The sequence below is a fragment of the Amphiura filiformis genome, chromosome 4 (genome assembly GCF_039555335.1).
Source record: "Amphiura filiformis chromosome 4, Afil_fr2py, whole genome shotgun sequence".
In the NCBI taxonomy this organism is placed as follows: Eukaryota; Metazoa; Echinodermata; class Ophiuroidea; order Amphilepidida; family Amphiuridae; genus Amphiura; species Amphiura filiformis.
In genome coordinates this window covers 28,967,517-28,994,261 of record NC_092631.1, presented here as the reverse complement: position 1 = coordinate 28,994,261, position 26,745 = coordinate 28,967,517, and the positions used below count along the sequence as shown (strand labels likewise).

At 34.2% G+C, this 26,745-nt stretch overlaps 1 protein-coding gene across 5 annotated transcripts in view; it reads right to left on the bottom strand.

The window, feature by feature from the left end:
- The window catches only part of LOC140150776 (calcitonin gene-related peptide type 1 receptor-like), a 470,039-nt gene that overhangs the window by 323,841 nt on the left and 119,453 nt on the right, over nt 1–26,745 (bottom strand). For 4 of the 5 annotated variants that reach the window (XR_011858844.1, XM_072172881.1, XM_072172887.1 and 1 more), the window contains exon 1: nt 5,044–5,238. The exons of the other annotated variant lie outside the window; for it this stretch is intronic. The gene's annotated coding sequence lies outside the window, so the exon portion shown is untranslated. Of the gene's footprint in view, nt 1–5,043; nt 5,239–26,745 lie in introns of those variants that run through there. 5 annotated transcript variants of the gene reach the window in all.

Here is a 26,745-nt window from a genome sequence, read left to right as displayed (position 1 = left end):
CGCTCTGATCGTGTTACATGTTTCACCCTCGATCTAGCGTTCCTCAACAACGTATTCGGAACACAAACAATATCAAGAGTGAGACCATGCACATTCCGTGCAAATGTGTGGAACCTTCAGGCGAGGAAAGTACTTGTAACGGTCTATCATGCCTCGAGGGATACAGTGACATGGGATGAGGAAAGCGCTAGGAACTATTTGTCGTGTATGTTTAAAGCTAGGGCGATAGATGAGATGAAATACCTGCAAATATTTCATAATGTGTAGAGAAATTGGTTCTTGGAATAACAAATGCACCAAGTATACAATAATGTCTTATTCAGTCGAAACTCGAGATATTAGCTAGATTCAAATAACATATTAACGGGCATTAAACAAAATGATTAAACTTTACGCAGTGAGCTAAGATTTTTGATCAAAAATCTTAATGGCGTACAAGGTGGAGTAACAATTACGATAATTGCATTAACCAATATATTTTATTATATAGACATAAACAATGAGACTTAAAAAAGCGCTATTTATTTATTTATTTATTTATTTATTTATTTATTTATTTATTTATTTATTTATTTATTTATTTATTTATTTAAGTTAAATTATTATGCAATTGGCAGTTTCATCCAAGATGGAATCATCAGGCAAATTGGTCTTATAACTACAGTACAAGCAACGCACACACTATGTGTGTATGGATGGCGGAAACCTTCAAAATACGCCTAAGAATACGCTTAAGAATACGCCTAACCTTAGACGTCTAAGATGCATTCTTAAGGTCCGTTCATACTACCACCGCATTTGCGATGCGTTGCTTTGCGGTGCCGATGTATCGATTACTTTTTGCCGCAACTCAACGCAACACGTCGCATTTCCATGTTAAAATGTATTTAACTTTATTGCGATATCGCAATGCAGTAGTTTGCGGTACGATGCAGTGCGGCAACGCACCGCATCGCAAAGTAACGCATCGCAAATGCGGTGGTAGTATGAACGGACCTTTAGGCGTCTAAGATGCAATCTTAGGCGTCTAAGAAATTCGCGGTAGACTTAAATCAACGAATCTTAGGCGTATTCTTAGGCGTATTTTGAAGGTTTCCGCCACCCATATGTGTGTGCGTTGCTCGTTTATACTTACCCTCTCCTTTACGGATCGAGCAATTTGTCTACCGGCAAGTTAGCCTTTATTTATTTATTTATTTATTTATTTATTTATTTATTTATTTATTTATTTATTTATTTATTTATTTATTTATTTATTTATTTATTTATTTATTTATTTATTTACTTATTCAACATGGGGTGTCCAATCAATGCACTCCCACTCTTCTCCCTTGGTTTCCATAGCATCAACGAAGTATTGTACATAAGAAAATTGCCTAGTATCTTGCATGAGATGAGTACGTGTAACACAAAGCTGTCAATATCGCCAGTGCGTAATACAGGCAATTCACACTACATGGAAGTAATTGATTCTATTTTGAAACACATACAATTGATAGCCAGCATGTACATGTATAGGTGTGACCTTATGTATTAACAGATGTGTGAGGATTCCTTCTGAACTTTATCAAATGGCATTTCAAAATAATATAGAGTATCAACCGTACACATGATCTTAGCGTTTAATGATTTGCATGTACCATATTCCAAAATAATTGAAGCTCATCTTTCTAAGCGTCGATCCATGTGAACATACCTTTTCACACCTTGATAAGTGGATAATCGTTCAAGGCAATCTGATACTCTGGTTTTTGGTTCCTGCATTAAGGGTAGATTAGGTATTGTTGGTCGAAGCAAACAAAAAAAAAGCGATTTTCATTATCTAAATCAACATATTATTGAAAAATAACACTTTGATGTTTTGCAAAGGTTCATTCTACAACAAGTCATATACTTTGAAAACTTGCTTGATTTATTGTTACTAATGCACGTTTTACAAAAGTGTTAAAAAGTGTTATTGTTTCAGCCCTCTTTACTACATAACTCAAGAACCAAAGTCATTTAACCATTATCTGATCACTGATGCAACTAGTTTCTCAGTCGAAGGCCACTTTCTTGGAACCTGGACTGACCACTGAGTGGACGGCACAGATGTCTAATGTAACTAAACATACATCTTTCACGTACTGTCCTGGCTATGTGTTAACTTTTGAATTGGTCAGACAGATAAAGATTTTTTGACCTAAAGTATTAATTTGCCAAAACGAAATTGTTTGAACTTTTAAGGGCGTCGTAAAGCAAATACCTTTCGATCGGTGTGAATTTGTCAACGCCTTGTTTAAAATAAATGTTAGTCAGTGGCTCCATTTTAAGCACAACCTCACTCTCGGTCATTAAACAATCCTGATAAAACTGAAAGATCCAACTTGAACTATTCTCTTTTCTATTGAACCCATTACTTTTATTTGCCACGTACAAATTAAGTAAAATAATCTAATTATTATGACATTTATTCAGATTAAAACTTAATACCCATAAGCATACGTCGATGTCTCGTTAACTCAGTTCAGTTCGGATTAACCTCTTATTCATGACAAGATGGAAGAGAAACAATCGGAACGTTTGATATAAAACAAGTACTACGCGGGTTTTGGCTGCGAACTTTTCAGAATTGTACATATGCATAACCGAACGGCCATATACGTTAGGCGGTCAAGCTTTCCGTATCATTATGTGCTTTGCATCATGTGGAATACTTGCGCTAGCAGTTTTTTGCTGCTGTATCTTTTTGTGGCTTTTGGTACGGTAAGGGTTAATACGTCTTTACCATATTCCATGGATCCATATTCACAAGGACAACGCCAAACGTTACAGGGTATACAACAGGCAAAAGGTTAAGGGATCTAAAATGAGCGTTTATTGCGTTTCGACAGTGAGACATGAGAGCACCTCAGACCTATCGAATTGCATTCTGAATACGAAGCATGTCTTTCTGATATCAAATAATTTTCATTTTTGAAAATCACAATATAATACAAATTTTATGACAAATTATAAAAATTGATATTTTTCAAATTTTTGATATATAACAGTCCTCGAACTAAATTATATAAATCTAATGATATATTCTTAAAGTGTATGTAGCAGGGAGGAAAAGCCGACGGTCAATTGAAAATTTTGACCTTTCATATTGAAGATATGGATTTTTTCCCAAAAAGACCTAATTTTTTTTGGTGTTTTGGGAAAAAAATCCATATCTTCAATGCGAAAGGTCAAAATTTTCAATTGATCGTCGTCTTTTCATCCCACCTACATACACTTTAAGTATAAATCATCAGATTTATAAAGTTTACTTCAAGTACTGTTAAATATCAAAAATATCAATTTTTAATGATTTGCCATAAAATGTGCATTAAATTGCGAATTTGAAAAAATTAAAAATTAATTTGATATCAGAATGACATTCTTCGTATTCAGAATGCAATTCGATATGTCTGATGTGCTCTAATGTCCCAAAATAAATACTGTCCAAACGTTCATACCCCAGCCCTTAATGTAGTTGCTATAATTTATATACCTATTTCCTTGACCTAGTTAATGGAACTTTGTATTTATTAGCGTCTAAATATCTTACTCTTACGTTTTGAGTAACGCAGCTGACGGGAATGTGATTAAAGCTAAAACAAAAGAAGTCGCAAACCACTGTATGTGCTGTGTATGATCATCACATGTATTAGTACAGAGTTCAAAATTGGCAAAATAGTAAGCACTGATTTTCATTAATACGGTCTCTAATTGTTTGTTATAGTTATGGAATTGTAGACCGATCACCACTACTGCAAGAGATTGCGACATGACTCGTTACAGATATTGCGAGACATGCAACAATTACGTCGGATACTAATGGTACTAAATGTTTTAACATTTAGTACCATTAGTATCCGACAGGTTTAAAAACCTGTTGTATCGTATTTACATGTCATACATGGGCACACACTTCACCCGAACTACTTTGTTATAGACGAAGCATTACATAAGAAAGGTGTTGGACACATTTTGTCGTCCAATGCCATCCCGGAATGCCATAGCTGTCACTTTCACGGTAGTCATTGTTGACATCACATTCACAGATGTCTAAATGCACGCTGCAAGTCAATCACAATTGGAGGTGACAAACAGAAATATATATATAGTCTCCACCTCCTGAAACCCGGTCAACATTGTTGATAAGAATATCAAGCTAAAGCTAATATCGCTCAGAGTGAGTTCAAAATTTGAAACAGCAGTCAGATTACAATATTAATGACTTATTGAAGTCCATTCGATCTTACCGCTACTTCATCAGGATTACTTAAATGACATGAAAATACCACGGTACTCAAATTATTAAACACTTGTCACGTTCAATCATCTTCTTTCATTCTGTTCAATTTTTTGCATTGCAATATACATATAATTATATAAACAGTTGGCGTTTATAAAGCGCCAATTCTACAAGACCATGGCGCATGACAAAAAAAACATAACATTACATGCAAATATACAAATAAACAATTATAAAACAAGCTAAATATCGTGCTGTTTTCAATTTTGTAACAACCAAGACGTAAATATTTACGCCGACAGACGACATATATATTAGCTCTATAAATTCCAAAAATAATTAGATTGCATATTTCATTTACATGAAGGTAGATTACGTTTGAGTATATTACGTTTCTGACATACTTCGTTAATAATGTGTTTTGTAGTCGGCATTAGTTTTCCGTTTCAATTGGATTTGTGGTGCATCAAAATCTACAGTATTTGTTGCCTCGCGTGGACGATATCAAAAGCATACTTTATCAATGCATGTGGGATGGGGTGAGTTGGGGTAGGGTAGGTGTTGTAACGATGAGCACTCGATCAGGCTGATGGTAACCCCATGCTTTGTTCGTATGGTTTGCTCTAGTCGCTTTAAATACGTTTCGCTAAAATGTTTAAAGTAAAATTACATGAAGAATAATTTTCAACCGAAGCCTATATAAAATCTAGCATAAGCAAATACACGTATTGATGTTCAGTTCACCTCGATGTATCTCGTGAGCCAGATCATGTACTTACCATTTACGCCGCTGTTTGTCAAGATGAAAGGATTAAGTATTCCAAAAATCTCGGTCAATAGATATTAAATAAACTCGACGTGGCTTCCGTAAATCCTTCCGATTGACATATCGGTATCATCATTAGTAGATCTGACACAGTCCCACTTCGTTGCGTGTGATCTATGGCTAACAGTTGCATCCCGCAAACAATGTATTCAATGTCACAAGAGATAAAGTCTGGAGAAGATTGGAAGATGATATCACATGAGTTCCCACAATGCATCGCGCTGTATCAGCTTACGTTTAAATATAGTACACAGGTCCTGGTGACTAGATTAAATATTCTCATTTTCAGGGTAATTTATTCTCCGAACTGGTGGCTTGTTATAGTGTCAAAATATTAAATACAATTTCAAATTTCTTATTTCATTTATTTTAACCTAATATAAACACGAATTTCCAATGGTGCTTTAAGCAAACCGTAATACAATAGTAAACAATCTATAAATAAAGTGAGTATAAACACAATTTGTCGCTTATGATAGCGGGATAGCAACGGTTATAATCCTACCTTAAAAAGCAATGACATTTATTTTCCAATGAATAGCAATAATGTATTTACAATTTCTCCATCAAAAGAGCAGTATTTTAAGAGCTTTCACTAATTCACGATAAGTTGAACGTTAAAAGGCAAATACCATTTACATGTATGCTAATTAAGTTTAACAATTACGTTATGTTTCGCTCTGTTTGCCTTAATGCCCAAATGACACACAATCGTACAAACCTATAGATGAGGTGACCTCAATGTTTATCAACAAAGGCAAGGGACTGGTATCATCTTTATGCTTGAATGAACCCCATGCAACCACTACACTGTTTAATAGTCTTATTGTGATGTGGCGGGATTTTTAAAAACACGAGCCCTGAACAAAATATGATGCGCGCGCATACTGCCAGGCAAAAAACAATGGAAATTGTGATGATGCGTGCGCATACTGTCAGGCATTGACGTCAGAAGTCACATCATCTATAGATCACGGCGTCATACATTTTAATAGTAATTATCAGTTCTTGTCTTCCGTTACATGATATAAAGCCCGGGAAAACAAAGATGTTGATAAATCGATATGTTGCAATTTTTCAACACCAATCCCTATCTGTTTATGTGGTTATCAATTTTGGCGTGGATTACTACAACGAAAAGATATATTCTATGTAGCATATTTCTAGCAGCAAAGAAGGACACCTTTATGAAATTTCGAAGAATAATAGTGATTTTTGTTTTGATGAAATTCTAGTCTCGTAAGTAAGCAACAGATACAATGTATGTAAACAGATCTTACAAAAAGCGCCCATGGTCGAGATTTTATTATCAGAGTATTTTAATTTTTGTCAAGATTTTACCTGTATCTGTTTCTCTTGTTTTCTTTAACATGTTTGGAAGGTTTTACGCAAACTGTCAGAATATACTGTTCACTTCGTATTACTAAAATGATACCCTTTGTAGCAGTAATTGTAGCATTTTCTATTATTACTATAGCTATTCGGATTTGCAGCACGAGGGCGCCCCTCGGGAAATACTTCCCGGAGTATCGCTCTTTAGGGTACGATTTGCCTACAAAATTCACTTCTTTCAAATTTAGATTTTATGAAAAAAGTGGAACAGCTATTTAAACGAAATAGTTTGTTATATGACACAATTATTAACTTTATTCGACGACAAAATATGATATTGAATATTTTGGTTGAAGTAGTGCAGTAGACAATATTATGGCAACGATGCAACAAATTTATTTGCATTTTAACGAGCCAGGCTTTGTTTATTATAAAGGCTCATAATTGACAACCGCTTTCCAAATTCCGCAAGGTACTATTTGCCTTTTGATTCACTTCGGTAGTTCGGTAGGCCTACCCATAATCTGGAAACCCATCATTCGTTCGCCTCTTCCATGCCCTGCCCTGTTACTAAAGTAATGAAATCAATCGCGAGAAACATGAACGCAAAAACGGTTATAGGCCTTACCACAACGGATAATTTTTATGTTAACCATTCTGGAGGATTCCGGAAATAGTCATGTTCTGCTGAAATAGGCCTATATGCACGTGTTTGGTGTGTGCACGTGTTCGGTATTGAAATATGTGTTGAAAATAAGGCCTATAATTATTGGTCCGATGAGATGCACCTGTTAGTCACACTGTAATGCTTTTCCGATGCGCGCACTGTACTCCGCGCACACTCCCGTTGATACTCCGCGATAGCGCACCGCGAGCACGCGATAGTGCACCGCGTGAACGCGAATCGCGAGGACGCGAACGCGATAGCGCGCGCGGACGGACGGACGGACACGCCGTTATTAGTATTAAGATATACAAATAAACAATTTTAACTAACAAGCTAAATATCGTGCTGTTTTCAATTTTGTAACAACCAAGACGTAAATATTTACGCCGACAACCGATATATATATTAGCTCTATAAATTCCAAAAATAATTAGATTGCATATTTCATTTACATGAAGGTAGATTACGTTTGAGTATATTACGTTTCTGACATACTTCGTTACTAATATGTTTTGTAGTCGGCATTAGTTTTCCGTTTCAATTGAATTTGTGGTGCATCAAAATCTACAGTATTTGTTGCCTCGCGTGGAAGATATCAAAAGCATACTTTATCAAGGCATGTGGGTGGGGTGAGTTGGGGTAGGGTAGGTGTTGTAACGATGAGCACTCGATCAGGCTGATGCTTTGTTCGTATGGTTTGCTCTAGTCGTTTTAAATACGTAAGTACACAAGCCCTGATGACTAGATTTAATATTCTCATTTTTAAGGTCATTTGTATTCCAAACCGGTGGCTTGTTATAGTGTCAAAATATTAAATACAATTTCAATTTTCTTATTCTATTTATTTTACCCAATATAAACACGAGTGTCCATAGTGCTTTTAGGAAACCGTAATACAATAGGAAACAATCTATGAGTGAGTGAGTATAAACACAATTTGTCGCTCATGATAGCGACGGTTATAATCCTACTTTAAAAAGGAATGAAATGTCTTTTACTTCCCAATAAATAGCAAATACAATAATGTATTTACATTTTATCCATCAAAATAACACTATTTTAAGAGCTTTTACTTATTAACGATAAGTTGAACGTTAAAAGGCAAATACCATTTACATGTGTGCTAATTAAGTTTTAACAATTACGTTTTGTTTCGCTGTGTTTGCCTTAATGCCCATAGACACACAGACGTACTATAGTCCCTTTTGAGCCTATAGATCATGGTTATAATAGGTTATCATACGTTTTGATAGTAATTTCCTTTCGCATGTTTTGTCTTTCCGCTACATAATATAAAGCACGGAAAAACAAAGATGTTGATAAATCGATATCTTGCAATTTTTCAACACCAATCCCTATCTGTTTATATGGTTATCAATTTCAATTTTGGCGTGGATTACTTCAACGAAACGTTATATTGTTTGTTAGTACAAAAATGAATTGTAGCATATTTCTAGCAGCAAAGAAGGACACCTTTATTAAATTTCTAAGAATAATAGTGATTTTTGTTTTGATGAAATTCCTGTCTCATAAGTAAGCAACAGATACAATGTATGTAAACATATCTTACAAAAATAGCCTATGGCCGAGATTTTATTACCAAAGTATTTTATTTTTTGTCAAGATTTTACCTGTATCTGTTCCTCTTGTTTTCTTTAACATGTTTGGAAGCTTTTACGCAAACTGTCAAAAGATAATGTTCACTTCGTATTACTAAAATGATACCCTTTCTAGCAGTAATTCTAGCATTTTCTATTCTTACTTTAGCTACTCGGATTTGCAGTACGAAGGCGCTCCTCGGGTTATACTTTCCGGAGTATCGCTCTTTAGGGTACGATTTGCCTACAAAAAGCACTTCTTTCAAATTTATATTTTATGAAAAAAGTGGAACAGCTATTTAAGCTAAAGAGTTTGTTATATGACACAATTATTAACTTTATTTGACAACAAAATATGATATTGAATACAATCCTGGTTGAAGTAGTACAATATACAATGTTATATTGCAACAAATTAGCATTTCAACGAGCCACGCCTTGTTTATCATGGAGGCATCAAGATTGACAAACAAGGTATTATTTGCTTTTGATTGGTCCATTGTTGCCTGGTTGATGATGTGGTCCAAAAAGAACTTTTGTGTTCTTTCTTTTAAATAATAATTGCTGGACTAAGTTCAGCTCAGCTCAGCTCAGCTCTGCCAAGTTCAAAATTATTTTTCACACATCAAGTCAGATATATAGTACAGCACAGTATACCATCTATACAGAGTATAATAGCTTTCAATATAGCTCACTCAAAAAAGCTTTTGGAGTGAAATTCAGTAAGTTCAAATTCTCATTGGGGTTGTAGTCTAGAATTGCACTAATATCCTCAGTATAGGATACACTTTCAATATCCGGATTACCACTTAAACCGAAACGCATTTCAATAATCACACACTTGTGTGAAATCAAAAGTTATATAATGCAGTGAATTTGTTACAAAATAGATTTCTTGTACTAATAAATGTCACAGCAGAGTTCAGAATTTTTCCAGTGATTTTTAATTAAGGGATTTTCCCTGATCATGGGTTGCCAGTTCAAGAATGAACAAAGGTATAATTTTTGCATTTTATAATTCTTAAATCTTACATTTAATTGTGAGTATCACAATAAGGTTGTGATAACAAAACGATTTTGTTTTGATCTAGTTTTGAAAATCTATTTTTGGTATTTGGATAATCCTGCAATTAACTTTGTGTATTGTAATAATTCCAAACACACCAAAAAGGGTAATTTTGTATGATTGGATAACATTACGTGCAAGGTTGAAGCATACAATCATTTGATTTTTTTATTTGAAACTTTTGTTCATTTAAGAACTAGTGTCGAAAGCTTTTTTTACTAGTTAAAATTAATAGTTTAAAACTTGATACAATTTGTACATGTTTTTGAACATTAGAGGTTATTAAACAAGTGATGTATTATTGGTAATTTGTACAGCAGTAGAGCAATTAAATAATATATTGAGTTTAGAGATGTAATCCTATTTAATTGGATATTGATACCAATTGTGAGATTGAAATTGAATGGATATTGAATGTAAATATTAAATTATTGTTTGAATATGTTTCATCATAGTAGAGTGTATATAATTTTGTGTCTAGTATTCTACTGTTTCATTATATTGTGTTCTGATGAACACTCTTAGTCACTTTGCACCCCGTGTATGTGACAATAAACTAAATCCATTGAATAATCGAAAGGCTCATTAAAAGAGATGAGTAATTCAGTTGCTATTTGCAATCAAGATTTCTCATATTCATTAATATATTTCTTGCTCTTCTAAAACTTAAAAAGCAATATCGGGATATGCCAATCCAAAACTTTCAAACTTTTCTAATTTGAACATTGGTTTTGTGCTTCTGAATTAGTAACCCTCTTTCTTTCTTTATAAAATGAGGTGTTAAAATAATCTCGCTTTGGAATCGTCACAAATACTTGCAATAACAAGAACTATATCATATCATTTCCACTGCGTTGATTACCTGTATAGTCACCAATGTGTGAATACCAAAAAATGATGACATATTATAGCTATTGATGAAATACGGGTTCAGATATCGATAACCTTCCTATTCCAGTATCAACGATATAATTTCCAATTAATGACTATGCTCTGTCTTATTGCTTACGTATCAGCGAACATCAGTTACAAATCTGTAACTCTAATCAATGGTAACATTAAACATTAAACAAGTTCAAAGCACATCGGTGTCTTTGACTATATATTTGGTTCGTATATATTAAAGATATAAAGTCACACACCTATGAAATTGTGTGCATTAATTACTTATCACAAATGAATTGGTAATTAAATTTCAAGATAATTAGGTGCTACGTAATCTGATTAAATGAAACATTCAAATAGCAGGTACTTATTGCAATAATATCTTATGCTATCACGTTTCATCTTACTACAGAAATAAAGATTTACAACAAAAACACAATAATATTTAAATTGAAGTTCGTTCAGAGAGGTATACATCGGAACACTGCACTTACGCATTGAAAATACAAAATGTTTCATATAGATGGCGCTTTCCCTTTTAATGATAAATTGATATGTTAGCGACCTTTAATGAGTAGACGAGGGTATCATTTTCATGTTATCTGTCAAACTGTCTTATGTGTAATGTAATTCTCAACCAAAAATAGCACCCAATAATGCCTTGTACTTGGCACTCTGTCACCTAGGTGCAGAGGAATGCTTGTCATAAATGATTATATAAATGCATTTGTTAGGGTTAGTTAAGATGTATTTTTCAAGATTAGAGCCTATGTTAACCCTTACACCCATAAATACCACAGAATACCACGATGAAAAATTCTGCGCATGCATGCATCACAGGGTCTGCGATGACGCAATCACCCTAAGTGTCAAATGCTCACGGAATTGCTGGCCGGGCAGCAATAACCCGTGTAGCTCCCGGTCCGCGATCGTGTGGTTGGCATGCGGGGGGTCAAAGGTTCGAATCCCGGGGGGCCAAGTCTTCTTCTTCTTCTTCACTTTTTCGGATCTTCTGTGACTTCCGATAGCAAAAAACCTGGGTCAGTGTTAGGGTTAGTTAAGATGTATTTTTCAAGATTAGAGCCTATGTTAACCCTTACACCCATAAATACCACAGAATACCACGATGAAAAATTCTGCGCATGCATGCATCACAGGGTCTGCGATGACGCAATCACCCTAAGTGTCAAATGATCACGGAATTGCTGGGTCAGTGTTAGGGTTAATAAAAGACAAATATACAAATGCAGCATGTAAAATTAGATCCATTTTAAATCTCGCAATTCATTAAAAAAACTAATAATGGCTAGAAATCAGTAACTTTGGTTATGTGCATATATTGATTCTCCGATTCCATTAAAATTAGCACTTAACTCGATCAGCATACCGTATTGATGTGCGGTAAGACACTATTATTAAGGTTAAGGTCTTTCCGGAGCAATGCTCACATGACGACGTACCCATCTTTGTTCTCCTTGCCAATATAGGGCAGACTCCCCAGAATTAACTTGTAGGAGGTTCGCCACTCCTCTTAGTCCAACGAGTAGGACCTTTCTTTTTTCTTAGTTACCAGATTATACTCAGCTAAGACTATAATCACTATCTCACATGGCTAAAGAAAGACTCCTCTCGCACGGTACTTTGTTTTACTTTGTTTTAAGTGTGGTGGTGAGAGGTATGTTTCGGTGTGCGTTTGATTGTTTGTTTCAAACATTTTAACATGCATAAAATTCAACCGTGTTTGAAAATTCTGATCCTTCTACATTTGGTTCAAAAGGAAAGGTGCCAGATGTTGGGATATGTGAAAATAAAATAGCAGCAGAACATCTATCCATCTAAACTGTCAGTGCCAAAGATATTATTAGAAAATTGTCGTACATTTTGATTGGTTAGAAAGAAACTCAACGGAAAGCCACTAATCCCGTTAGTGTCCCTTGTATCTGTCTCTATATAAAAGGTATTATGAAAGCATAGACAATTTTAAAAGGCCCATACCTCCCCAAAGATCATACTGATATGATGTATAGGCTACAACATTTATTCATCTTTTGAATAGATTGCTCAATCCCCAAAAGGGAGAGCGTATAGGTTAAATATAAAAACATGTTACAGACGTATTCACCGAAATTGAATCACCTGTGAACCATTTAACAATAAAAAATAAATGTGCCACTTGATCAAAAACATTTTGCTGAACTATTAAGAGCATCATCTTGAAAGAAAAGAACTAGAGCACACGCCAGCCATGTTCTGTCATGTTCGTGAATTGAAATTAACTTTTGTATGAATCCTGTTTCAACCTCAACACGGTTTTGCTAATCAATAACATATTCACCCCGCTCTGCATCATGTTACATGTTTCGCCCTACAGGTTCCTCAACAACGTATTCGGAACGCAAACACCATCAAGACTGAGACCATGCACATTCCGTACAAATGTGTGGAACCTTCAGGCGAGGAAAGTACTTGTAACGGTCTATCAGAATGCCTCCAGGGCAGATAGTGACATGAGATGAGGAGATCGCTAAGAACTATTTGTCGTGTATGTTTAAAGCTAGGGCGATAGATGAGATGAAGTAAATACATGTAAATATTTCACAATGTATAGAGAAATTGGTCCTTGGAATAACAAATGTAACAAGTAGGCCTATACAATAATATATACAAATGTCTTACTCAGTCGATTCAAATAACATATTAACGGGCATTACCGTCCTATCCAATAACCTAAATGACCAATTAACAAAATGAACTTTACGCAGTGAGCCAAGAGTTTTGATTACAATCTTAATGGCGTCCAAGGGGGAGTAACAATTACGATTATTGCATTAACCATTATATTTTATTATATAGAAATAAACAATGAGACTTAAAAATCAAGAAAGGCTACACAGTGGGAAAAAGGCGGGTCTTTCAGAAGGTTCTGGAAGATGCTGATATTTTCTTGATCTCCGACTATAGTACAAAGTTAAAGTTAAATAAGAGTTATTTTGTTTTTGGTGTGCTGAAAGCATTTATTTATTTACATATTTATTTTTATTTATTTATTTATTTATTTATTTATTTATTTATTTATTTATTTATTTATTTATTTATTTATTTATTTGTTTATTTATTCATTTGTTTATTTATTCAACATGGGGTGTCCAATCAATGCACTGCCACTCTTCTGCCTTGGGTCTCAGGTAGCATCAACGAAGTATTGTACATAAAAAAATTGCTTAGTATCTTGCATGAGATAAATTCTCGTATTACTGTACGTGTAACACAAAGTTGTCAATATCGCCAGTGCGTAATACAGGCAAGCCAATTCACACCAAGACTCCCACGTGGAAGTAATTGATTCTATTTTGAGACACATACGATTGATAGCCAGCATGTATAGGTGTGACCTTATGTATTCACAGATGTGTGAGGATTCCTACTGAACTTTATCAAATGGCATTTCAAAATAATATAGAGTATCAACCGTATACATGATCTTAGCGTTTAATGATTTGCATGTACCATATTCCAAAATAATTGAAGCTCATCTTTCTAAGCGTCGATTCATGTGAACATACCTTTTCACACCTTGATAAGTGGAATCGTTCAAGGCAATCTGATACTCTGGTTTTTGGTTCCTGCATTAAGGGTAGATTAGGTATTGCTGGTCGAAGCAAACAAAAAAAAACGATTTTCATTATCTAAATCAATATATTATTGAAAAATAACACTTTGATGTTTTGCAAAGGTTCATTCTACAACAAGTCATATACTTTGAACACTTACTTGATTTATTGTTATTAATGCACGTTTTACAAAAGTGTTATTGTTTCAGCCCTCTTTACAACATAACTCAAGAACCACAGGACCTACAAAAGTATATTTGTGATATTTAAATTCTTCTACACGCTAGCTATGTAATATTTGCAAAAGCTCACAACCATTCGCAAGATACCGTAAACTACCAAATCGTAACATTTTAAAATATATAGTTGCTAACCTTCAGGCCACAAAAGATACATTGGATTTTCAATATTTTATATTTCATAAATCGCAAGACATTACCATCCATTATTGACTACTTGACCGTAACGGCTGCAATGAGAGTCACAGTAAGTGATCAATGGACACTTTCTAAACCCAATATTAAACTGTATTTCAATCTCATGTTTGTTTGTTTGTTTGTTTTTTCTCTTAAAATTGCCATATATCTGTTTCCTCGAGCCCCCTACTCAAATATATACTGTAAGGTAATAGTGGTATTTTTGACACCCAAAACAAACATCCCGGGCGACACATCTTTATCAAGCATAATCGAGTGGCCCAATTTAAAAACAACCTGTCCCACATTTGGGTGAAAAAAGAGGGCGCAGCTGAAAAATGTAAATTTTATTAAAGGTCATTTATAACACACATAAAACATCATGAATGTACCTTACTAAAGTTGTAAAATTTTAAGAGGTGAAATTGTTATGTATTGTATTGAAAATTCGCACCAAAAGTCCAGGTTTTTCAAAATTACCTTAATGTGTGATATTGAGCCACTCTTAATTTATCATCAAGACCACCGACATCCTTGCCAGCCTTCCCCTTTGATGGCCTTTTCATCAATCCAAAACTGGGACAAAGGTGAGTAGCTCAATGCAAACATTACGTTGCCGATCCCTTAAGGAATTCGTCCGACTTTTAACCTAAATAAAGGGATGGATAATAAATCATTTAACCATTTACTTACTTACCCCATACATGACGGCAGTTTACAACTGTCGTCAAGTAATATTGGTATTTTGACACCCGACACATTCATTGTCAAACATAATCACCAAAGCAATCGCTATCCTTGCCAAACCTAGTATCATTCCAGCACCCATTTCCTTTATAGCCGTTGTAACATCGCAAAATGGGAACAAAGGTAAGCAGCTCAAGGCAAACATTATGTTATAGGTCCCTTAAGGAATTTGTCCGACTTCTTAACTGAATAAAGGGATGGATAATAACTCATTTAACCATTATCTGACCACTGGTGCAACTAGTTCCTCAGTCGAAGGCCACTTTCTTGGAACCTGGACTGACCACTGAGTGGGCTGACACAGATGTCTAATGTAACTAAACACACATCTGTCACGTACTGTCCTGGCTATGTGTTAACTTTTGAATTGGTCAGATCGCAGATAAAGATATTTTGACCTAAAGTATTAATTTGTCGTAAAGCAAATACCTTTCGATCGGTGTGAATTTGTCAACTCCTTGTTTAAAATAAATGTTAGTCAGTGGCTCCATTAAGTACAACTTACTCTCGGTCATTAAACAATCCTGATAAAACTGAAAGATCCAACTTGAACTATTCTCTTTTCTATTGACCTCATTACTTTTATTTGCCACGTACAAATTAAGTAAAATAATCTAATTATTATGACATTTATTCAGATTAAAACTTAATACCCATAAGCATACGTCAATGTCTCTCTAACTCTCTAATTCAGATAGGATTAACCTCTTATTCATGACAACATGAAATGGAAACAATCGGAATGTTTGATATATGAAGAGCTTGTTTCAAAACCCCTTACATCCATTTTTGGCCAAATTGAGTTATTGGCATAATATTATAGTGTGGGTAAAAATACACATTTTGGTGGTTGTTTGACCTTCATACTACCTTCCCTTCCGGAGTTATCGCATATTTCCGTTTGGGAAATCTTAGGAATTTCCGGAAATCTGAACTTAAAATAAATATAGAATTGTTTTGTTTTAAATTTTTTAATGTATAATGGTAGCCTGGAATGTTATTTACCTATTAAAACCAAAAGGGACTGTTTTTGGGTCACTATGTTTGAAAAAAATCATTTTAATTAACAAAAGGTGTAGCTTCGAAATACCCAAAAATGCCATTTTCCCGAATTTAATTAAAAATTCATAATTAAAAAAGCAAATGAGATATTTCAATTTTTCTTTTTGATTTTCAAAGCATTAGTCAAGTTACATAATGTAGTGCAAACAAAATGGCTCAAATTTGATTGCAAAGGTGGCTAGAAAAGGGGTAAATTTATTTTGTTGCAAAACCCCTTACATCCACAAAAGGTGCGATATAAAATAAATAATAAAATAAATAGGAAGCCTTGAAAATTGTCCCAAACCTATTCTTTTAGTTTCTATTCATCAACACTTTATCCAATCCCAAATTGAATCAAATCGAACAAGTAATACTTGCACAATTAAAAAAAGCTGTTTTTCTCAAAAAGTCAAAAGTGGATGTAAGGGGTTTTGCAACAAAGCTCTTCATATATAAAACAGGTATTACACGGGTTTTGACTGCGAACTTTTCAGAATTGTACATATGCATAACCGAACGGCCATACCTTAGGCGGTCAAGCTTTCCGTGTCATAATAATTATATGCTTTCGCATGATGACGCAATCGCATCATGTGGAATACCTACGCTAGCAGTTTTTTGCTGCTGTAGCTTTTTGTGACTTTTGGTATAGGGTTAATACGTCTTTACCATATTCCATGGATCCATATTCGCAAGGACAAACGACAAAGATATACAACAGGCAAAAGGTTAATGTAGTTGCTATAATTTATATACCTATTTCCTTGACCTAGTTAATGGAACGTTGTCTTTATTAGCGTCTTAATATCTTACTCTTACGTTTTGAGTAACGCAGTTGACGGGAATGTAATTAAAGCAAAGACAAAAGAAGTCGCAAACAACTGTTTGTGCTGTGTATGATTATCACATGTATTAGTACAGAGATCAAAATTGGCAAAATAATAAGCACTAATTTTCATACCCCTTGTCTCTAATTGTTTGCTATAGGTATGGTAAAATATTCTTTGTTTAACTTTGCATCACTGAACCTTAAGGCCAAAGTTAATGTCTGAACAGGCTATATGATTGCTACTAAGACTTCCTCTTCATTGACCTCATTTTATGATATTCTAGACCGATCACCACTAATATAAGGGATTACGACATGACTCACTGATCGTTACAGATATTACAAGACATGCAACAATTAAGTCGGATACTAATGACACTAATGTTAAACCTGTTGTATCGTATTTACATGTCATACATGGGCACACACTTCACCCGAACTACTTTGTTATAGACGAAACATTACATAAGAAATGAGTTGACACATTTGTCGCCCAGTGCCATCCCGGGAATGCCATATCTGTCACTTTCACGATAGTCATTGTTGACATCACATTCACAGATGTCTAAATGCACGCTGCAAGTGAATCACAATTGCAAGTGACAAACAGAAATATATCGTTATGAACACGGCAGAGTGCCGAATACGCAAAATTGCTGTTCTGAGTAAACGGCGTTTAAAAATATTGGTACTATGCCATTGATCCTTCTAAAAATTTAGAACCTTCGTGAGCACTCATTTGAAATGTATATTATAGACGTGAATGTACACGAATTATTTACAATACTTGCATGTTCTGAAACAATCGATATATCCCTCAAAACGCGTTTAAACAGCTATTCGGCTTTATGCTGTATCCAAAATGTCTCTACCACTGCGCAGAGAGAGGTCGAATACGCATTCAACTACGTGTAAACCATAGCACGCAATCTTGATTTGGGGCTTTTGTGTAGAAATTACTGGTTGTCCTAAGGCTATGTAGATTTAACTTGCTATATAAGTTATAAATAGTCATCCCTGTAATATTTAGCAAAAACTCGAGGATTTTAAAGCAGAAATAACAATATTGGCCTATATTTTGCGTATGATTTTCCAGGATTTTCCAATGTCACGGGGGCGCACTCACTTTATTAAACCACCGCAATATCATGTGGGGAATGTTTGTACTTATTTTGGTATCACTGGATAGAAGATACATACAGCTATACATTGGTATCAAATGTATCAGTATAGGATATGTAATATAGAAAATTCGGGGTTTCCCCGCTATACAATACTATAGATCAACCTGATTTGTACAGCTAAGTATACGATTCGTCTCTCTGCCGAATTCATTTATGGCACTTAGGCGCGATTCGTCCAAATCAAAATATCAATAAATACACCGAGGAGTAAGATTTACCATTAATTTTTGGTGGAAATAAAAGACAACCTGAAACATAATCATAAGCATACAAAAACTCAATTTACTCAAAATTCTCGATTCGTCACTCTGCCGAATTCATAACGATATGTAGTCTCCACCTCCTAAAACTCAGTCAACATTGTTGATAAGAAAATCAAGCTAATGCTGATGTAAGCGTATATCGTTCAGAGTAGAGAGATTGCGAAGAGGCGTTCACTGCACACGCCATACGGGATACGGATTACGACATTATGCGGTAGAATGTGATAATGCCGTTCACATCCAAACTAGCCTCCTACACAGCCGGTTTGTGTCGGTCCTAACGCTCCTCGTTCGTAGTATGTTTGTGATAGCCGCATGGTCTGAACCAAGACTACATGTAAAAGCTCATGGTGGCGCTATGCTGAGACAAATATATCTAAAGATATAGGGAGCACACATTGATTCACCTTGGGTGCATCGAACCAGAGAAGATTATCGTCTCTCATCAAACCCACTTTCCTCGGTAGGTCCTATTGATATGCAAATACGACTGGCTGTATCTATAATTGCTCTGAGCATTCAGTCCAGATTAGCGATATTTGAGTTTTGAGAGCTATTGGAAAATTTGTATAGGCCTATGTTCACACGTGTACTGTGTATGATATTTGTCTAAATAACCTAAACAGAGTTTGGTGTTGGGTGCCTAGGAAGTCGTTATGGTGTATATATTCGAATAAAACGAAACAAACTCCATTATCATATAAATAGTACCCTGTTTACTTTTTAAAGCAAAATGAAAATAGATAATCTAATGTGCCTAGTTCGATTACTACCCAGCAAACACAAATATATTACAGAACACGTTAAATGTCGGGTTAAAGGGTATGTGGGGGTCAAGGGTATAAAAAGTTTTAACATTCAAAAAACATTTTGTTCAAAACTTGTTGGAAAACATTCTAACACAATAGCCTAATACACAAAATGTTTGCCGAACGATATTTTACTATAACATTTTGAATTTTGGTTTAAAATGTTGTTGTATTATTTTTCAGTATAACACGTTTTAAAAAGAGTTTTCATGATTTTTATATAAACCGATATTGATATGTTATCAAACTGTTTAAACTAAAACCAAAAACATAATGCATTATCATGTTTTAAAAACATTTTGGTGTTTGCTGAATAGTATCCATGAGCAAAACACTTTGACAGTTGTTTAATGCAACGAAATAGCAATGGCGAAAAATGACGTTGCACGAACTGCTGTCACCCGTCCCAAGACGTTACGATCTTGCCTAAAACGCCTCTTCGCAAGCTGATTTTTGGACGGCATTTTCCACACACAAATGAATAGGCAATCTTCCCGTTCGAATTCGCGCCAAAAAAATCTAAATTTAGATACTTCTTCTTGTCTATACTAGGTCAAATTGTAACCCCCAAAATGGATTATATTACTTGTCGGACTCTACTTGTTCTATTTGGATACTTTGATTTGCTTCATAACACGACAAACTTAACAATTTTCTGCATTTTATAATGCGTTTTTTTTTATCATTTTGGAACGTCATTTTTTGCTACCAACCGCAACGTAATCGCCTTACGGTAATTCCACGATTGACCAATTCACAATAGATTTCACCCTCTAGAGGGCATACTAACCGATTTTCGACTAATGTAGCTTGCCGTTGGCGTTCCCGTATCACGTTTCACGTAAATTTCGCAATCTCTCTAGTGAGGGAGCCTATACCGTAATTTGAAACAGCAGTCAAGTATGAATATTACAATATTAATTGACTGATTGAAGTCCATTTGATCTTACCGTTACTTCATCAGCATTACTTAAATGACATGAAAACACCCCGGTACTCAAAGTTTTTAAAATACTTTCTATCTTCTTCTTTCATTCTGTTCAACTATTTGAATTAAATACAAACTGTTGGCATTTATAAAGCACCATTTCTACATGACCATTGCGCATGACAACAAATTACAAAAGCATCAACAAAACATGCAAATATACAAATAAACAATTATAAAACAAGCTAAATATCGTGCTGTTTTCAATTTTATAACAACCAAGATGTAAATATTTACGCCGACAGACGATATAGCTATGTAAATTCCAAAAATAATTAGATTGCATTTCCTTTACATGAAGGTAGATTACGTTTGATTATGTTGCGTTTTTGACATACTTCGCAACTAATAATGTTTTGTAGTCGGCTTTTTCCGTTTCAATTGGACTTATGGTGCATCAAAATCTACAGTACTTGTTGCCTCATGTGGAAGATATCAAAAGCATACTTTATCAAGGCATGTGGGCGGGGTGCTTTGGGTAGGGTGGGTGTTGTAGCGCTCGACCAGCCTGGTAACGCCATGATATGTTCTTATGATTTGTCCAAGTCGCTTTTTTAAAAATACGTTTCGCTAAAATATTTAAAATAAAATTACATGAAGAATTATATTCATCCGTATATAAATCTAGCATAAGCAAATACACGTATTGATTTTCACCTCGATATATCGCGAGATCCAATTCAAGATGAAAGGGTTAAGTATTCCAAAAATCTCGGTCAATAGATATTAAATAAACTGGACATGGCTTCCGTAAATCCTTCCGATTGACATATTGGTATCATCATTAGTAGATCTGAAATAGTCCCACTTCTTTCCGTGGCTAACAGTTGTATCTCGCAAACAATGTATTCAATGTCACAAAGTCTGGAGAAGATTGGAAGATGATATCACATGAGTTCCCATAATGCATCGCGCTGTATCAGCTTACGTTTAAATATAGTACACAGGTCCTGGTGACTAGATTAAATATTCTCATTTTCAGGGTAATTTATTCTCCGAACTGGTGGCTTGTTATAGTGTCAAAATATTAAATACAATTTCAATTTTCTTATTCTATTTATTTTTACCTAATATAAACACGAATGTCCATTGGTGCTTTTTGGAAACCGTTATACAATAGGAAACAATCTATATATCTATATATATAAATAAAGTGAGTATAAACGCAATTTGACGCTCATGATAGCAACGGCTATAATCCTACTTTAAAAAGCAATGAAATGTCTTTACTTTCCAATAAATAGCAAATGCAATAATGTATTAGCATTTTCTCCATCAAAAGAACACTATTTTAAGAGCTTTTACTTAATCACGATGAGGCCCAAAAAAAATGTTTCTTTGTCCACGTCCGACCGACCGTGTACCCTGGTCCCGACCGTGTTTTGTTTTTTTGATTTTTGATTTTTTTGGGGGCATCGATGGGACATCGTATAAAACAGTGGTTAGTATAAATTTAAAGAAAGAAAATGTAAAGAAAATGAACAGTATAACATGCAGAACCATCTCAAGAGTTAAGCCAGTAAAGTGCTGTGTGTTTTGACTTATTTACCAGTCTTCAAATTAAAAAAAAAATGTCTTGTTTTTACCTTACTGTTACGTGATATAAAACACGGAAAAACAAAGATGTTGATAAATCGATATCTTGCAATTTTTCAACACCAATCCCTATCTGTTTATGTGGTTATCAATTTCGATTTTCACGTGGATTACTTCAACGAAAAGGTAAATTCTATGTTAGTACAAAATGAATTGTATCATATTTTTAGCAGCAAAGAAGGACATTTTTTTATTAAATTTCAAAGAATAATAGTAAATTTTGTTTTGATGAAATTCATGTCTTCAAGTAAGCAACAGATATGTAAACAGATCTTGCAAATAGCGCCCATAGCCGAAATTTTATTACGAAAGTATTTTAATTTTGTCAAGATTTTACTTGTATCTGTTCCTCTTGTTTTCTTTAACATGTTTGGAAGCTTTTACGCAAACTGTCAGAATATACTGTTCACTTCGTATCACTAAAATGATACCCTTTCTAGCAGTAATTCTAGCATTTTCTTTTCCAACTTTAGCTACTCGGATTTGCAGCACGAAGGTGCCCCTCGGGTTATACTTTCCGGAGTATCGCTCTTTAGGGTACGATTTGCCTACAAAAAGCACTTCTTTCAAATTTAGATTATATGAAAAAAGTGGAACAGCTATTTAAACGATATAGTTTGTTATATGACACAATTATTAACTTTATTTGATAACAAAATCTGATATTGAATACAATTTTGGTTGAAGTAGTGCAATAGACAATATTATGGCAACGATGCAACAAATTTATTTGCATTTTAACGAGCCACGCTTTGTTTATTATACCGGGCTCATAATTGAAAATGGCTTTCCAATTAGGTACTATTTGTCTTTGATTCGTTCATTGTTGCCTGGTTAATTTTCTTTTATTAAATAATTGCTGGACTAAGTTTAGCTCAGCTCAGCTCTGTTCAGTATTATTTGTATCAAGCCATATAGTACAGTATACCATCGATACAGAGTATAATATAGCATACAAGATAGCTCACTTAAAAAAAAGCTTTTGGTGTAAAATTCAATAAGTTAACATTTTCATAGGGGTTGTAGTCTAGAATTGCACTAATTTCCTCAGTAAAGGGCACGCTTTCAATATCCGGATTACCACTTAAAACGAAACGCATCTCAATAATATTACACAAAAGTTATATCAAATGAGTTCCTTACAAAATAGATTTCATGTACTAATAAACTTAGTTCACTTAATAATTGAAAAGCTCATTAAGAGAGATGAGTAATCCAGCTATACCATTCAAAATCAAGATTTCTATTCATAATAATATTTCTTATTCTTCTAAAACTAAAAACGCAATATCGGGTATGCCAATTCAAAACTTTTCAAACTTTTCTAATTTGAACATTTGTTTTGTTTATCTGAAACCGTAAACCTTTCCCTTATGTAACAGCACATTTATAAAATGAGGTGTTAAAACAATCCCGCTTTGTATTCGTTACAAATAGCTGAAATAACAAGGACAATATCATATCATTTCCATTGCGTTGATTACTTGTGTAGCCACCAATGCGCAAATGCAAGTTTTCCTTTGCAATGTCGACATATTATAGCTATTGATGATATACGAGTTCAGATATCGATAACCTTACTATTTCAGTATCACAGATACAGTTTCCTATTTATGACTATGCTATGTCATGTGCGGATTGCATACGTATCAGCGAACATTACTTACTTACAAATCTGTAACTATATTATAAATGGTAATATTAAACGAGGGCTGACAACACTCTATGAATATCAAGTTCAAAGCACATCGGTGTCTTTGACTATTTAGTTCTATTACAGATATCAAGTCACATACACACCTATGAAATTGTGTGCATCAATTACATATCACATATGAATTGGTAATTAAATTTCTAGATAATTAGGTGCTATGTAATCTGATTAAAGGAAACATTCAAATAGCAGGTACTTATTGTAATAATATCTTATCCTATCAAGTTTCATCTTACTGCAGAAATAAAGATTTACACAAATAGATAAATTCAAGTTCGTTCAAAGAGGTATACATCGGCACACTACGCTTACCCATTGAAATTACAAGATGTTTCATTTAGATGGCGTTTTCACTTTGCTGTTTTGAATGATAAATTAATATGTTAGCTACCTTTATCATGTTTATTGAGTAGACGAGGATATAATTTTCATGTTATCTGTCAAACTGTCTTATGGTGTAATGTAATTCTAAACCAAAAATAGCACGCAATAATGCCTTGTACTTGGTACTATGTCACCTAGGTGCAGAGGAATGCTTGTCATAAATGATTATATAAATGCATTTGGGAGTGGAGTAACTGCTATTAAATGAACCGTATGCGTCGATTTGCAATTTGGTGATAACTGTCATGAGCAACAGACCATTAATTCATGTGATTTATCACTTCGTGGGTTAATTAGAACATGTAGAAAGCGATTGGACGGAAAGTGATGTTACTCAGAATAGATTTGCTCTGAATTTGAACCTTTATTTATACTTCAGTCGTTAGTCATAAACCTGTGGTCATGATGCTGTATTGCTCATGAGGATGTAACTAGGTTTATCGTTCTGTTAGCGGTCGCTCTCTATAAGGCGACTGAAGTATGGTTCAAGCTACAATGACGGAAAATATTGCTGGCACAATCTGGCATACCAAAATGTAACACGTCACCCTTCTCCCCATTTCATTATTAATAAAAGCGCTTTTAACATTGGGCTCTCCAGTCTCCGTAACATTGATTAATTGAAAACTTATTATAACTATTTGTTTCCTCGATTGTAAAATTTAAAATAAATTGCTAGGAAAAAGACAAAATATTGTTTTTGGTCAAATTTATATATCATCTTTTCAATAATTTGATCAAAAGCATTGTAAAATATCATCAAAATGATCAGAAGCTTCTGACAATTGCAGACGGTCATGTGACTGAAGAGCGATGATTGGGACAATCACGTGGTGCACATAAATGTTGATAAATATTAACCACTTATGTCATCAAGTAACGATATTTGAAACTTTCATAACATAATATAATTACGGTTCAAACAATCGGAGGCTATATAGCGTTGTTGCAGCTACTGTACGACAGTGAGTCGTTTCATATTTGCTGCAAGATAGGACCATTCAAATTATTGTCTCATTTGTGTATAAGAAATTAAATGCATTTGAACTTCTTAGGCCATCTTAATTTAATAGTTTGTTTTACAGCCAAGTTAAAACCCTAATGCGGAATGCGTTTTTTTTTTATACTTTAATTGCTTTATCAAACTGTGGGTCAATGAGGTTTTACTGTGGTCAAGATGACGAATGGTATTGCGATTTACGACAACCTTAAGGGATCTAAAATGAGCGTTTATTGCGTTTCGACAGTATTTTTTGTGGCACATGAGAGCACCTCAGACCTATCGAATTGTATTCTGAATACGAAGCATGTCTTTCTGATATCAAATAATTTTCATTTTTTGAAAATCACAATATAATACAAATTTGATGACAAATTATAAAAATTTGATATTTTTCGAATTTTGATATATAACAGTCCTCGAAGTAAATTATATAAATCTAATGATATATTCTTAAAGTGTATGTAGCAGGAGGAAAAGCCGACGGTCAATTGAAAATTTTGACCTTGCATATTGAAGATATGGATTTTTTCCCCAAAAAGACCTAATTTTTTTTGGTGTTTTGGGAAAAAAATCCATATCTTCAATACGAAAGGTCAAAATTTTCAATTGATCGTCGGCTTTTCAACCCACCTACATACACTTTAAGTATAAATCATCAGATTTATAAAGTTTACTTCAAGTACTGTTAAATATCAAAAATATCAATTTTTAATGATTTGCCATAAAATGTGTATTAAATTGCGAATTTCAAAAATTCAAAATTATTTGATATCAGAATGACATTCTTCGTATTTAGAATGTAATTCGATATGTCTGATGTGCTCTAATGTCCCAAAATAAATACTGTCCAAACGTTCATACCCCAGCCCTTAAGACATCCAGCAAGTCAAAAGATGTTTACGGCCTTTAATTTGCCAGCCCAACAATAATCAGGTTCTGCTACACATGACAAAACAGACAGGGATGTTAATCTCATAACAAAAGGAGAAACGAAATCAGAAACAAAATATTAATACTGATATGGAAAATTTAAAAAAACTGATTATTTTTATTACAAATCATATAGTTGTGTTTATATCTAAACCTACAAATATCATATCTTTGGTTCTTTAGCAGCATAACAAAACATCAATTTTATCTCTTCAATCATAAAAATTCAGATTTTGGCGCCTTCATTAGTGTCACGTGATGTGCTAACATAGCCTGCTAATGGTTAAGCCGAAAGCCGTGTATTAAAGACAAAATAAGACATTTTACATGAATCTGCAATTTCTCTACTTAAACGCCCATTCAGTGATTTGCTCATCTGGACGATCGTAAAAATCATCAAAATTTCGATTTTGGTACCTTTGTCATTGTCATAGATGTGCTAACATAGCCTGCGAGTGGTTCAGCCGAAAGCCGTGTATTTATGACAAAATAAGACATTTTACACGAATCTGTAATTTAGAAACTGACAGTATCTAAATTAGCTACATGTATTTGAATGGGGCTTCAATTTCGTCAGTACTGCTGTTTT